Genomic DNA, 12,819 nt, shown 5'->3' with positions numbered 1-12,819 from the left:
TACGAAAGGGCAAAATGATTTTGGGGAAAACACAGTGCTCTGAGCTTTGTCTGGAAGCCAACCTTCCCTAAAGCCTGTCCAGGCAGTCACCTGGGTCAGCATGAAGCATGGCATAGATTAGAAAGTGTGACTTTAGATCCTTGTGCTGTATAAATCCCTACATCCACCAATTTAATAGAGATATAGAAGTTTACACTACTGGCAGGTTTGGCCATGTCTTTGATTTATAATCCAAAGCCTTTGTCGCAAACCTGGAGAAAATGACTCCGAAATGTGATCCTTGACACTGGGAACAGTGTCATTTAAATGCAAACTGGATTGGCCACAGTCAAAGGTTTGTGGTATGCATTGCTTCCATTTTAAATGTGTGTAGAAAGAATGGATTTTGTAGTTGAAAGCCTGACAATGCTGTTATCCATGTTCAATTTTTTAGCACCATCTGTTCTTCCCAAGTAGAAATTCCTGACAAATCATATGAGCAAAAACTTACTTTATTTCTCCATGCAGCAGACGAACCATTAGAGTTATGGAAATCTGGTTGGGCAAAGAAATATGTTTATAAAATGATTGGTTTAAGTCTTTGTTGTCTGAGAAAATGACTTTTTAATGTACTGACAGCTGTCTCCCTCTGGCATATTTTCAGTTTAACAGTTTATGTTGGAGCCAGATCATTTGTTTCATAACTGGCTGTAGCATAACAAACAGCACTTTTAAATCTCCAATCAGCCCACGTACCACATAAATATTATCTGTCCCAATTGGGATACTTCTCCAATCACTATGGTTTCTTAATTGTGCCTGAAAAATACGTAAATAATATGGCCACATGATAATCCTCTTCTAAGTCACATAGATAAAAATGTGAGTTGAATGAAACATTTGGATATTTTTATTAGGTCATTTTAATTTAGAATCGAGGAAGCTAATGCATATTTATTTATTTGCTAAAATAGTTCTATAGTACTTATTTAAATCCTGTCTGAAAACCAAATAATATTATTTTCTGATCCCTAGAGCTTCCAAAGCCCAGTGTGCTGGGCACTGTGCAAATACAGTGGATGCTTACAGGCTAAATCAGACATTCATTTAAATGTCTTCATACGTCACTTTCAGCTATTAGAGCTCTGGGCTTCATTGTCTGATCCCTCCATCTGTACCCAGTGGTGTCCAGGCTGACCCAGGCCGGTTTTATATGGTGAGTGCAGAAGCCTACACACAATTTGCTGTCACTGCTCCCATCCCTTGAGCATCATACAGGGCATCCTCACCACCACTTTGGAGCGGTGCCTGCACCTTGAGTTGAAAACTGCAGTCTGAACACAGCAATAACATCGTGGTAGGGGCAGCTGGAAGTGAAACAGAGGGAAGTTCATTTCCATCTAAAGTGGTCTTTTGACATCATTTTATCTCCTTAATGGTGTGTGGTGAATATGACACAGAAATGGCAACATTGGGGTATTATTTCTTCTAATGGCACTGTGATGCTACCTTTCCCGGTTTCATAGGGAAAAGAGAAGATTATGGGCCAATTGATTTTGCAGATGTACTCTGTGTGTTCTGTGTACCATGATGCCGCCAATACTCATTTGATAAGAATTCCTTAACGTAGTTTTGAAGAGATGTTACTGATTTTACTAATTGATTGGATCCACTCGTCGTGGAACCAGAGGAATGTTCAAGGCTTAAATCTGTTCTTTGTTCCTGAACCACAGCATTTGTACCATCTCCTATATCCCAATCTTCAAATAAATTTTGCAGCCAAGGTGGGAGGGATCTACTGTAAGCAGAAAATTTTCTTGCTAACCAAACAGTAAACGTAACCAGTCTCTGGCGTATTTCTGAGGCGCACCTGTGTCTGTGATCTGTCCCTAGGCTATATACATTCTGAACCGAAACATTTATTTTGTGTCACAATAATGTGCTTATGGACCATGTGAAAACAGAACAAATATTAAAACCTTTGCAAACCTTATACCACAAATGAATAGATGCATAAGGAAGGGAAAATACAGGCTCTCTGTAGAAATCAGTGTCTAGATAAAACATCTGCAAGGGAAAATGTGTCTGGAGGATGGCTTTTAAAATTAAAAAAGGAAGCCCGATTAAATAAGTATTTGTTGGCAGGCTGTTGGAGGTTGCAGCCGTAGGTAGGTAGGAAAGATGGTGTTCTGACCTGTGGCTTCCAAGATTTTCACCGTAATCTGTGTCAGTAATTTTGTGATACCAGTATAAAACCTAGAGCTACAAAGGCAACATTGCCAAGGTTATACTGACTGTGCATTGTATGGCTTTCTTTCACTTCCTTCCCCTATGATGACCAGCAAATCTGAATTAACTCTGATTCCTCTGATTCCTGGTAAGGCTTGAATATCATGACTACATTGGACCCTGAATGGTGTCACTGAACATGGTATTCACTGTGTGCTGGTCACAACTCTGGAGCAGATAGTACCACATGGAGTCCTGTGAGGAGTTTTGGGGTAAATGGAGGAAGAGACTCAGGAGGGCTCTTTTGGTAGGAGGTGTGATGAATGGGAACATCTTTTAACCACAGGACTTGCTATATCAGGTACTCTGACCTTCAATGGCAAAGGAAGGGTAAGGTCGGAAAGGAAGGTATGGGACTTGTGTGAGTATCTTAGATAATCCAGTTCCAACTTGCAGGAATACTAAGTGAGGGAAGTACATGTCACATTTATTATTTAATCTATCTCTTTGCACTGTTTGCATAACCTTAGTGAAGACCCACTCATTTTGGCATCCGAGAGGCCTGCATGTATTATATGCTACGTATGTCACATGTCTTTTAGGACAAGGACTCATATAATTGAAACTCTGGGAAAACCTGTAGTTTTTGCTATTTAAGCTGAAGCTGCATCTGTAATTGCCTGCAGATACATTGCAGCTCTCATCTGATCGTTCTTCCTGTGGGAACCAGAGTGAAGGAGAGAGGCTGGTTCCTACATGGCTCTTGCTCTAGTTCAGGTACTTGAACTCAAGTGTGCTCCCAGATTTGGTCACAGATGCAGAAGCTGGGGTAATCTTCAGCGCTAAACAGTTTTGTTGTGAAGTCCGAGCTCTCAGGTGTTAGTAACTGAAGGAGCTGGTCTCAAGGCTATGTGGAAAGATCTCAAATCTGGGTCAGTCTTGCTCTGGCTTGGGAAGCTCAGACTCATGGTATGTAGGCAAAGCAGCCATGTCTAACTGAGTAGTATTCAGTTCTGGGGAGCTCTGCCAGCACAGTGGCATTGAAGGTGGGCTTTTCTCCAAGTGTCAGGGGTTTGGTGCAGCACGGGATGGAGTAATAGCTCTCCTGGGTGAAAACAATGCAGAGGAAGAAAACTGAAATTAAGCTACAGTAGGAGAAACAAAATATTAAAAATTCTGAGTATAAATTTCTTAATAAATTTTATATTAAAAAAACCCCTCGATTCTGTGTTTTAAATTGTGGAAGCTCTTGCAAGATGCTTTCAGCTCTGAAGTGTGTCCTGAAGTATATTTTTTTGCAGCCATTCAGATGACAATGGAGTGTCAGGAATGTCACATTAGGTGTGTGCAGATATGTAATAGCATTTATGAGCTTCCGTGATGACACAGGCTTTGTTGAAGCTCTCAGACTATAACAGATCTCAAATAAGTGATTGTTCTGAATAAATTGTCTGCGCTATTGTTTTCCCACTGCAAACAGAGCAGAGCCATTTTTAAACAGGCTGGATAAAAATGACACAGAATTCAATGTGTGAAAGAAAAGGACAATTTCAATTATGTTTTCCCTGATATTTTCTGAACACTTCTCATAATGTTTTCTTTTTTTATTGCACAGTTCTTTCGTTTCAAGAGCAGACAAGGCTTTGGAAAGTGTTGCCTCCCACTAATAAACATGGGAGTAGCACACAATCATTCACTTAATGTTTTGGAACAAGGAGGCTCTTATGCAGCTACAAAAGGGGCAGAGCTTGGGAAAACTTTGATATGGCATTTCTCCAAGCCACAGCTGAAGAGAGCTGGGCTTTTGTTTCTTAGATTTCAGATGCTAATTGCAGCAGGATACTTGTCCAATGCATTAGTGAAAGCCTTCAATAAGACAAAGGTGTGGCAGCAGTCAATATTCATGGTTCAGCAAGTGAGCTGAAGCCTCAGTATTTTACTGCGGAACACGGTGCTGTCTTCCTGATGAGCCATTGTGGTGGGTTCATGACCTCTCATGGTCGTCAAATTTTGTGAAGAGGTGCTGTCAATCCAGTACAGATGATAGCAGCCTGACTCCTGAAACTCTCCCTGCAGTTTCAGCCGGATGCAGCATTTTTGCTGTCTTAGGTTGTGATTTACAGAACATTTACAAGATATTTCACTTCAGAGCAAGCAGAACAGCGGCAGCGAGTAGGGCAGCATGCCTGGGCAAGGACTGATGTACACAGGCACTCCTAGAGGAACAGCCTTCGGAAGGACGGTGATTTACAAGACACTGTCTTGTCCAAATAGACTGATGTTTCGGGGGATTTCACAGGCCACTTTACCCACCTTGCAGCACGTCTGCTTTCTGCCTGCTTGACCCCCATTCCTCTGCTCTCAGGGCTGCCTGTAATCCCGGCTGCCTCCAGTGAGGAGAGGCATGACTCGGGCCAAGAGGGAGATTTCAGGCAGTTTCTTGCTAGCTGGCAACTGTTTTTTCCTTTACCACACCCCTCATCACCCGGCTCCTGTTTAAACCCCAGCTGAAACCAGATGGTAGTGAATGCGCTGATGACGATGATGATGCCATGAAGCAGAGGGCGGTCTGGAGCTCTGCTGCCTCTCCTGTCCCTCCGCTCTGGGGGCACATCCCCCATGGCACTGGAGTCCCTGGGGCACTGCTGCTGGTGCAGAGGGACATAGCATTACGCGGGAAAAGGAAATGTCTGAGACTGGAGAGGATCCACACTCATGTATTGGGTCCTAAATTAATACAGTGCTTGGAGACTGGAAAGGTACTATTTAATAGGGCATATAAGAAATAAAAGACACGGAGTTTCTAAAGACTTCTGTTTTAAACAGCAGTGTCAGCTAAAATGTGTATATTTTTGAATTTAGCTTTCATACTACATCAAATCTGGAGCCAGACATGTTTTCCCCGTGGTAATATTACTAAAGTAATTCTCAGCTGAGCCCATAGCCTTATTTTGTGTCTCATCACTCTTTGATAACTGGAAACATACCGTAGATATTAGGCATGTACTGGAAATGAAGAATTCTAGAAAGTGATTGTCTCATCCTTGAGAATGACAAAGTGTTTTGCCGTCAAGAAAATCAGCCACAGATTGTCTTTTGGAGTAATTCACAATCAAAAGGTTCTGAAATCTGTTTTAATGATCAACCGTCCCTTTAAAAGCCTCAAACTGCCTGCATTATATTCATGGTGGATTCAGATTTTTTTTTTTAATTACAGCAATTAAAAACATTAGGTCAAAATTTTCATTAGGACCCAAGAATGGAGGAAACCGCAGTTTGGGTGGGGGAAGAGATGCTGGTTGCACCGTGTTTTGCTACTCCAGTCCTGTGCCATGATGCGCAGCACTATGAGCGAGTGCCCTGTCTAAAAAGGTTTTGGTTTACTGAAATGCTCATCGCCACTTCATTTTCTTTTCAGAAATATTCCTGCCCATTACCGAATGTTACCGTGAGAATGAGATGCCATCTTGTGGTCGGATTTTTATCTCACAAGCCTGAGCTTGCTTTTCTGAGAAACTAGTTCAATTATCCTTCCAGCTTGGGGATGCAAAATAACTAAACCAGCATTTTCAGATATCATTATAAATCCAAGTCCTCCACTAGGACCTACGGGCTGTTACAGTAAAAACTGGATATTTTCGAATAAAAGTTGTCTGCTATTAATCATAACCTAGAAATTGGCATTTGGAGATAATAATCATTTTTTAAGTTATCAAAACAAAATGCTGGTATGTGCAATCTTTTTTTTCCAAAGTCAAGCAAACATACTAATTTCGCAAAGTGTAATGATTTTGTGCAGCTGCTTGGAAAAAGGTGGTGCAAGCATTATTCAAGGGAAAGTTTGCTTTCCATAATTTAGGGTGATATAAATAGCTGTTAGGACTACCTCATCTTTTCCACATGTCCTGGCTTCTCAACTTCAGGTACAAAGCTGAGTAGTAAGAATACCAAAATGAAAAATCTGTCTGCAGGACAAAGCTTATAGACTTTGGGAGCACTTAAATGTAAATTTTTGTCCAGTTGGTTATTAAAGAATTACCCATGAAGTTAAGAGACATCTATAGCTTTTGATATAATATTCCCGATGCTCTGATATGTTTTGTGCAACATAAAGATCCACTTTCTTGTTTCGGCCTCTTCAGTAAATGAAGGAAAAGCCAAGGGTATGATTGCAGGAATATTTTAGCAATAGAGGATAACTGCCATCAAGGTTTCTTCACAAGGACTGTGCCATGAACTCTGGTACAGGGCACATCGCACATTATAGGCAGAGAAATAGAGCCCTAATTATGTCAAAGACAACTCCGGCCTCTGGAACAGCTGAGAAATGAAAGCAAAAAAATGGATATGAAGCAGCTTTACTTCCCACTCCTTTTGGGCTACAAGCTCAGTCCAGCTTGGTTTTTAAAAAGCAGCGTTTGCATCTGTTGGACCCGCTCTCTGGGTAGAGCTGCATACAGGCACTGGTAGGGTCGGTGCTATATGGACTCACGGGCATGCTGACTGTGTCCGCTTGTCTATAGTTGTAAATGAAGCATGCCCAGAAGCTTCCCTGGCCATCAGGACCGACGGCTGGGGGACAGCCCGTGTTTGTGCCAGTTCACCATCTGGCTTGCAGATGGAGGCAGCTGTCAGCACACTGCCTGCTAGCGATGGCCACCCTGCTGCCTTCCCTGCCAGATTGTGCCTGGAAGCTGCTCTGGGGGAGCACTAGCCCAGCCAAAATGTGGGTCAGGACAGTTTAGGGTAGGCGTTCGTGGTCCTGCGCTCAGGAACCTGCTTGAATTGACTAGGATGGACGAGCATTGAGTAACAGAAGTGCCGTGTATGCAGCCAGGGGAAGAACGAAGCAGCGTGGATGGTTACAGGCTATTTATTCGTTTTTTGATGTAATGCTGTACATCATCCAGCAAAAGAAAAAAACTCCAGACCTAAGGAGCTTACAAAACGAGGGAGGGGAGGAAAGCAAAGGCTCTGTGATGGGAAGTACCTGGCCAAAGCTGCCGAGCCAGCCCATGGCAGTGCTGTGGTCAAAACCTACCTGCAGGAAGGGGAACCTACAGCTGGGTCCCTGTGGTGCCCCTGGCACAGTCGGCACCCAGCCTTGCATTCCGACTTAGCAGAGGGATATAGGGAGGTGTTGCCATCTCCATGCTGTATCCACCTCTGGGCTGGAAGGCGAGTTACAAGAGCAGAGCGGGGAGCTCTCCCATACCAGCCATGTAATAGCTCCAGACGAGGTGTATTTAACTGGTGTCAATTTGTGGAGGGACATAATGGAGTAAAGGTGTGAGTGTAAGCAGGGGATACAGTGAAAAGAGAGACTCTGTACCACTGCCAATTGATTTTTTTTTTTTTTTTTTTTTTTGGCAGCAAAGAGGCTTTTATTCTCACTGCATCACAATGAGGGCTTCAAAGCCCATTTAAGTGCCTGTTTGCCTTTCCTTTTACTCTGCATTGCAGCTGGCATGCCCGAGAAAGACAGCTTGCTCTGAATGCACATTAAGGCTTGGCCAGCACGTGTGTAAAGCAGAAGTGATATAACACCATTTCACAGCCAGCAGGCATCAGGATCAGAGAAGAAAGCCGAAGGGATGGTAGTGTTCTCATTTCTCCCAGGTGTCTCCTCATCCGTGTCAGCTGAGGCACAGCTGCCTCCAAAAGGGATGGAGCTGAACGAAATGCAAACTGCTAGACCTGGTTATTGGGATCTGAGTGACCTGTTTCTTTAAGGGTGCTTTTGCCTGCAAATGTAGAATTTCTCTATATCCACACATTTATTTTGAAAATGTGACTAAACAGTTGTGAAATTTTGTACTGGATGTTGGCTCTTTTCTCTCTGCCCCCATTATATTTTTATTAATCAGCTGCTACACTGATTGGCATTAGGGAAAAAAAAAAAAGTGAGGAAAATGCCTTTTTTCTTTTTTTTTTCAAGTGATTAATTTCCCTACTCCTTGTAGTCTGCCAAATTCGACAAGTAGCAAATAGGGCAGCACCGCATCCTGCCTTGGGTCAGGTCAGGAACACACACTGATGCAAAGTCAGCATGATCAGGAATCAAAGTATCTATAAATGTCAGGTGTATCTTTCATAGATTGTAGAGGTTAAGGGAATCCCTGTATTCATGTGCTCCTGCCTTCTGTATAAACAGGAGGACGTATTTCTGTTCTCTGCAACTGGATGACAGCCAGTATAGGAAGACACTTAATTTCATTTTAAAAGCCTGTGCAATTCCCCTGGTAAATCATTCCAGCTGTTAATTTCCTTACTTCAAGGAAACTGTGTCCTATTTCAAGGCTGAGTTTATCTGGCAGAGTTCAGCTTCTCGCTGCTGAATCTTGGTAAGCTGCTGTCTGCAGGATGGAAGAGCCAGGGCTGGAGGAGCCGTGCAGCTTTCCCGGGGAGGAAGGGGGATTGCGTGGGTGTTGCTCCTCTATCACTGACAAAGCAAATGTGCAGCCCTGGCCAGTGCCGACAGTAGCTTGCGTCCCTATTAAGGTCCTCCTTCTCCCTCTTTCCCATGAATTCATTCCTGAGAAAGTAACCCCCAAGCCAGCATTTTCTCATGTGTAAATACCCATCTAAAATGGTTGTAAGACCTCTAACCCTTTCTTGAACAAAGTGAATAACTCAGCCCTTCTGCATCCTAAGAATCCCCTCCCCCTTCTGGATCATTTTCTGTGTCCTTCCTTTGAATTCCCCCTCTCTGACATCCTCCCTGGCGGCAGGCTTATTCCAGCAGCAGTCTTACAAGCGCTGCACATGGAGGCAAGATCACTTTCCAGCCCCCTTTCCTAGCCTGATCTTCCTTTTCACCTATTGACTTCTCTGTGTTATTGTAATTGCCAAGCCCTTTCCCGACTCCTTGCTTTCTGTGAGAAGCAGTCCGTTCCCTCAGATGACAGAAATACATAGATACTTCTCCAAAAGGGTGGCTGAAAAGTCTTTCCAAAGACAGACTTGCTTTCAGCAGGGTGATTGTCCCCAGGCCAGGCCTGGAGCTTGTCTCCTGCTCTGACATCCTCAGTCGTCTTTTGGCTGGTCACCCAGAGCGGTCAGCACAGGTCTTGGTCCCAGGTGGTGTGTCTAACCAGTTAAGCTCCTCAGATGTTTCTGCTGAAGTTGAAGTTTCTACTTATCTGTGGATCACGATAATCTTTCACTGACTATGAGTTCAAACTTTGGTATTGACATTAGGAAGAAATTCTTTACTGTGAGGGTGGTGAGACACCGGAACAGTTTGCCCAACAAAGTTGTGGATGCCCCATCATTGGAAGTGTTCCAGGACAGTTTAGATGGGGCTTTGAGCTACCTGGTCTAGTGGAAGGTGTCCCTGCCCATAGCAGGGGGGGTGGATTAGGTTATATTTAAAGGTCCCTTGCAACCCAAACCATCCTGTGATTCTATGATTTATGGAAACTTGTGCGGCCCGTACTTAGTCACCTAGGAAGGTTTTAGCCATCCAGAAATGGAGAGAAATACTTAAATCTGAGTGCCACCAGCACATAGCAGCCTGGAGAACCAGCAGCCTCTTGCACCCAGGCACCAACCACGGCTCCTAAGAGGGATCCCTGTGGCAAAATAACCTGTCTTAGTAGAGTCACTGACCTTCTACCAGGTCCATCCCTGGCTACAGTTTAGTTTGTAGAAGCTGGTCATGATTATTTTGCAGCTCTAACAGCATGGATGATACTAAAAAGGCACTACTGCAGCATCTCAGTAACTCTATCTGAAATGACACTCCTGGAAAGATTAAAACAGTGTGCAAAGATTAACTGAAAACTCATGAGACCATCACATACTCTCACATGCTAGAACCTACTTCTCGTTCCCACAGTTAGATTTCCTGGGTAAACAGCCACGACAAACTAGTTTTGAGATTTTTTTGGCCAAATAAAATAAAAAAATGTTTCTTTACAAAATATATATATACAATAATATTTATCTACAATGTTTTATAACTGCCAAATGGAGGAACAGTGCTAAGAACAGGAAAAATTCCTCTTATTTCAACTCACTTTAAGTTGCGACAAAAAAAATATCTGACTGTTTAAAATACAATATAGGCATCCACTTTCCTGCCTTCACTTCAGAGGTATGGAAAAGTATTGCACTGTCAGTTCTACTCAGACCCAGCAAAAAAGGAATTGCCTCTCACCATACCTGCTCACAGGCCAAGCTAATCCTTTCATAGCACTTGTCTGTTAATAATTAACAAGCTCCAACATGCTCAGATTCAGTGGCCAAAACCTTCGCTTATAAAGTAATCCGGTATTCAGATTCTTTTTTAGTTTCTAACACTTAATCATTGCCTTTGTGAAATACTTTTGATTACTTAGAAATTCTGACATGACCTTAATACATCTTTCATAAAGAATTACTGCAGAAGTGACAAGTTAATTTCGTAGTGCAAAATATGAGGACAGCAGTAATATATTATTGGCAGAATTCAGTCACAAATAGGAGATAATTTTTCTACTAATATAAACATAATTTTATCTCTTCAGTTATTATTAATTTCTTTAATTTGCAGTTTTTCAAATATTTTCTGTGCATTTAATTATTGTTCTCCCCTAACTCCTGAATAAACTTAATATATATTTATCTATAAATAAAATATTATCTATATTCAGCAATTAAAGGAAAGCAACACCATTAGGACTGTAAATAATTGAACAGTAGAATTTATTTCTTACAATAAGCCATGAACTAAAACTGAAGTGAAGAAAGTCTCAGGCTCCTTTTCTAATTTTAAATAGTCTTAAATGGTATATTCATGTCAAGCACATAAATTAAATGCGTCATCTTTTTTAATTCCCTGGTCATCCATTGTAAAAATGGTAATCTCAGTAAATTTGCTTGGTAATGCTGTAGAAGCTCCCACGTAGCTGCAGCATAGGAATTGCACAGTGTCCAAAATGTGACAACAAAAGCAGAATTGCTCTGTTCTTCAACGCATTTTTACAGAAACAAAAGGCATTTTAGTTTATCTGTTTGTCATTTATATGCCCTATACACACACACAAAAAAAAAAAAAAAAAAAAAGAAGGCTAATTATTTATGCCATACACCAATCCTCAGGCATTTTATGGAACCAGCAACTGTGGAATCCAGTCCCTGAATCTGTAGCGGAGCATTTCAATTTCTGCAGTCTTGGAAGTGAGTGAACTGAATAGGTTATCTGGATACTTTAATTGGCTAAAAGTAATAGGACAAAAAAGGACTACAGTGCAAGAATACACTTCTCTCACCTGCTGCCCTCCTGTTAGCAGGGAGGATGAATTATCACTCTAAACCTCAAGGTGGAGGACTGATGGGGGATTGTTGCATCAGTCTTTTATCCACACATAGTGTTTATGGACCCACCCAGTGCCTGGGTGGGAGAGGTGGCATTCCCGTTGTAGGACGGTTGGGTGATCCAACAAAGTCCGTTGGATTGCTTCATTTGTGAAACTTCCTGGCCCCCACCCCTGGGCTGCCAGATGCTGCCATTGGCTGCACCGTGTCCCTTGGAGATCTGGTTTGTGAGCTGTGGAGATCAAGAAGAACTACTTTTGACCAAGATAAGCAAGGTGTGAGGAGCCCTCTGGAAGCTGTGTGATAAAACCAAGAGGAATAAAACAGTAGTGAAAAGTTTAAATTGATCAACGCCTGCCTGGTTCTGTAGCTTGTGAAGCTGAGAGGCTTCACAGGCCACTGGTGGCCCTGGATTCAAGCCCAGGGAGCTACTAGCCTGGATGCAGCAGTGTTGTGACCATGCTGAGACCCTCCATCTGTGATTCTGTCCACCCTGCTGGCAGTGGCTGAGGCTGAATGGGGCTATGGCAGCACTGCAGGGTGCACCCACATTTGTGCATTAGTTCAGCTCAGAGGCGAGCTTTTGGAGCAAATGTCCTGGCCCAGACACCTCGCTCTGCACATCTCTTCAGTGGTTACAGAGCACTCTTGGGTTGCAGGGACTGGATTTCTTTGGGAAAACTGAAGGGGTGGAGGTGCTTCAGGAGTGCAACAAATGCATCACAGCCACAGATGGGCCATTCAGTTTACAAGGCTGGACTAGAGCTGGATATATGTCCTGTGTAGGATGGGTATAGCATAGACATCAGGTCCTCAGCACAACTGGAGACCCGCTCCTATTGACCCTCATTACCTGCTAGTACGAAACGTCATTGAAGAGTGCCATCCCCTCAGCTTCCTGCTTGCCCACCCCCAGCCCTTGATGTCCCTGTGTTTGTTCCCCTCAGCTCTGCGATCCTGGGTCTTTGAGGGGGCTGGACCACTGAAACAACCCGAGTCAAGAAAGAGAAGAAGGGTTATATTTTGCCTGGAGCTGAACTTCTTGTTTGGCACAACTGAGAGCGCAGTGTGCTGCCGTGGGGCAGGGAATTGAACAGCCCAACGTTGGGGAAAGGCAGTCATCACGTTAGCATTGCTGAGAGTTTGTGGAAACAGCATTTTCCTTTCAGCCTGACAAGAAGCTGTAACCTACTTCCAAAACACCTTTTCCACAGCGGCCTCCCTTCCCTTGTCTAGCCCAATTAGGAGGAGTTTTTGAGGCCAAGTCAGTCAATTTAGGAAAAATACAAACACTGTTGACAGCTGACACTT

Source organism: Numenius arquata, chromosome 1 (genome assembly GCF_964106895.1).
Source record: "Numenius arquata chromosome 1, bNumArq3.hap1.1, whole genome shotgun sequence".
NCBI lineage: Eukaryota > Metazoa > Chordata > Aves > Charadriiformes > Scolopacidae > Numenius > Numenius arquata.
The sequence above is the reverse complement of the archived record's forward strand: the minus strand, read 5'-3'. Positions refer to the sequence as shown.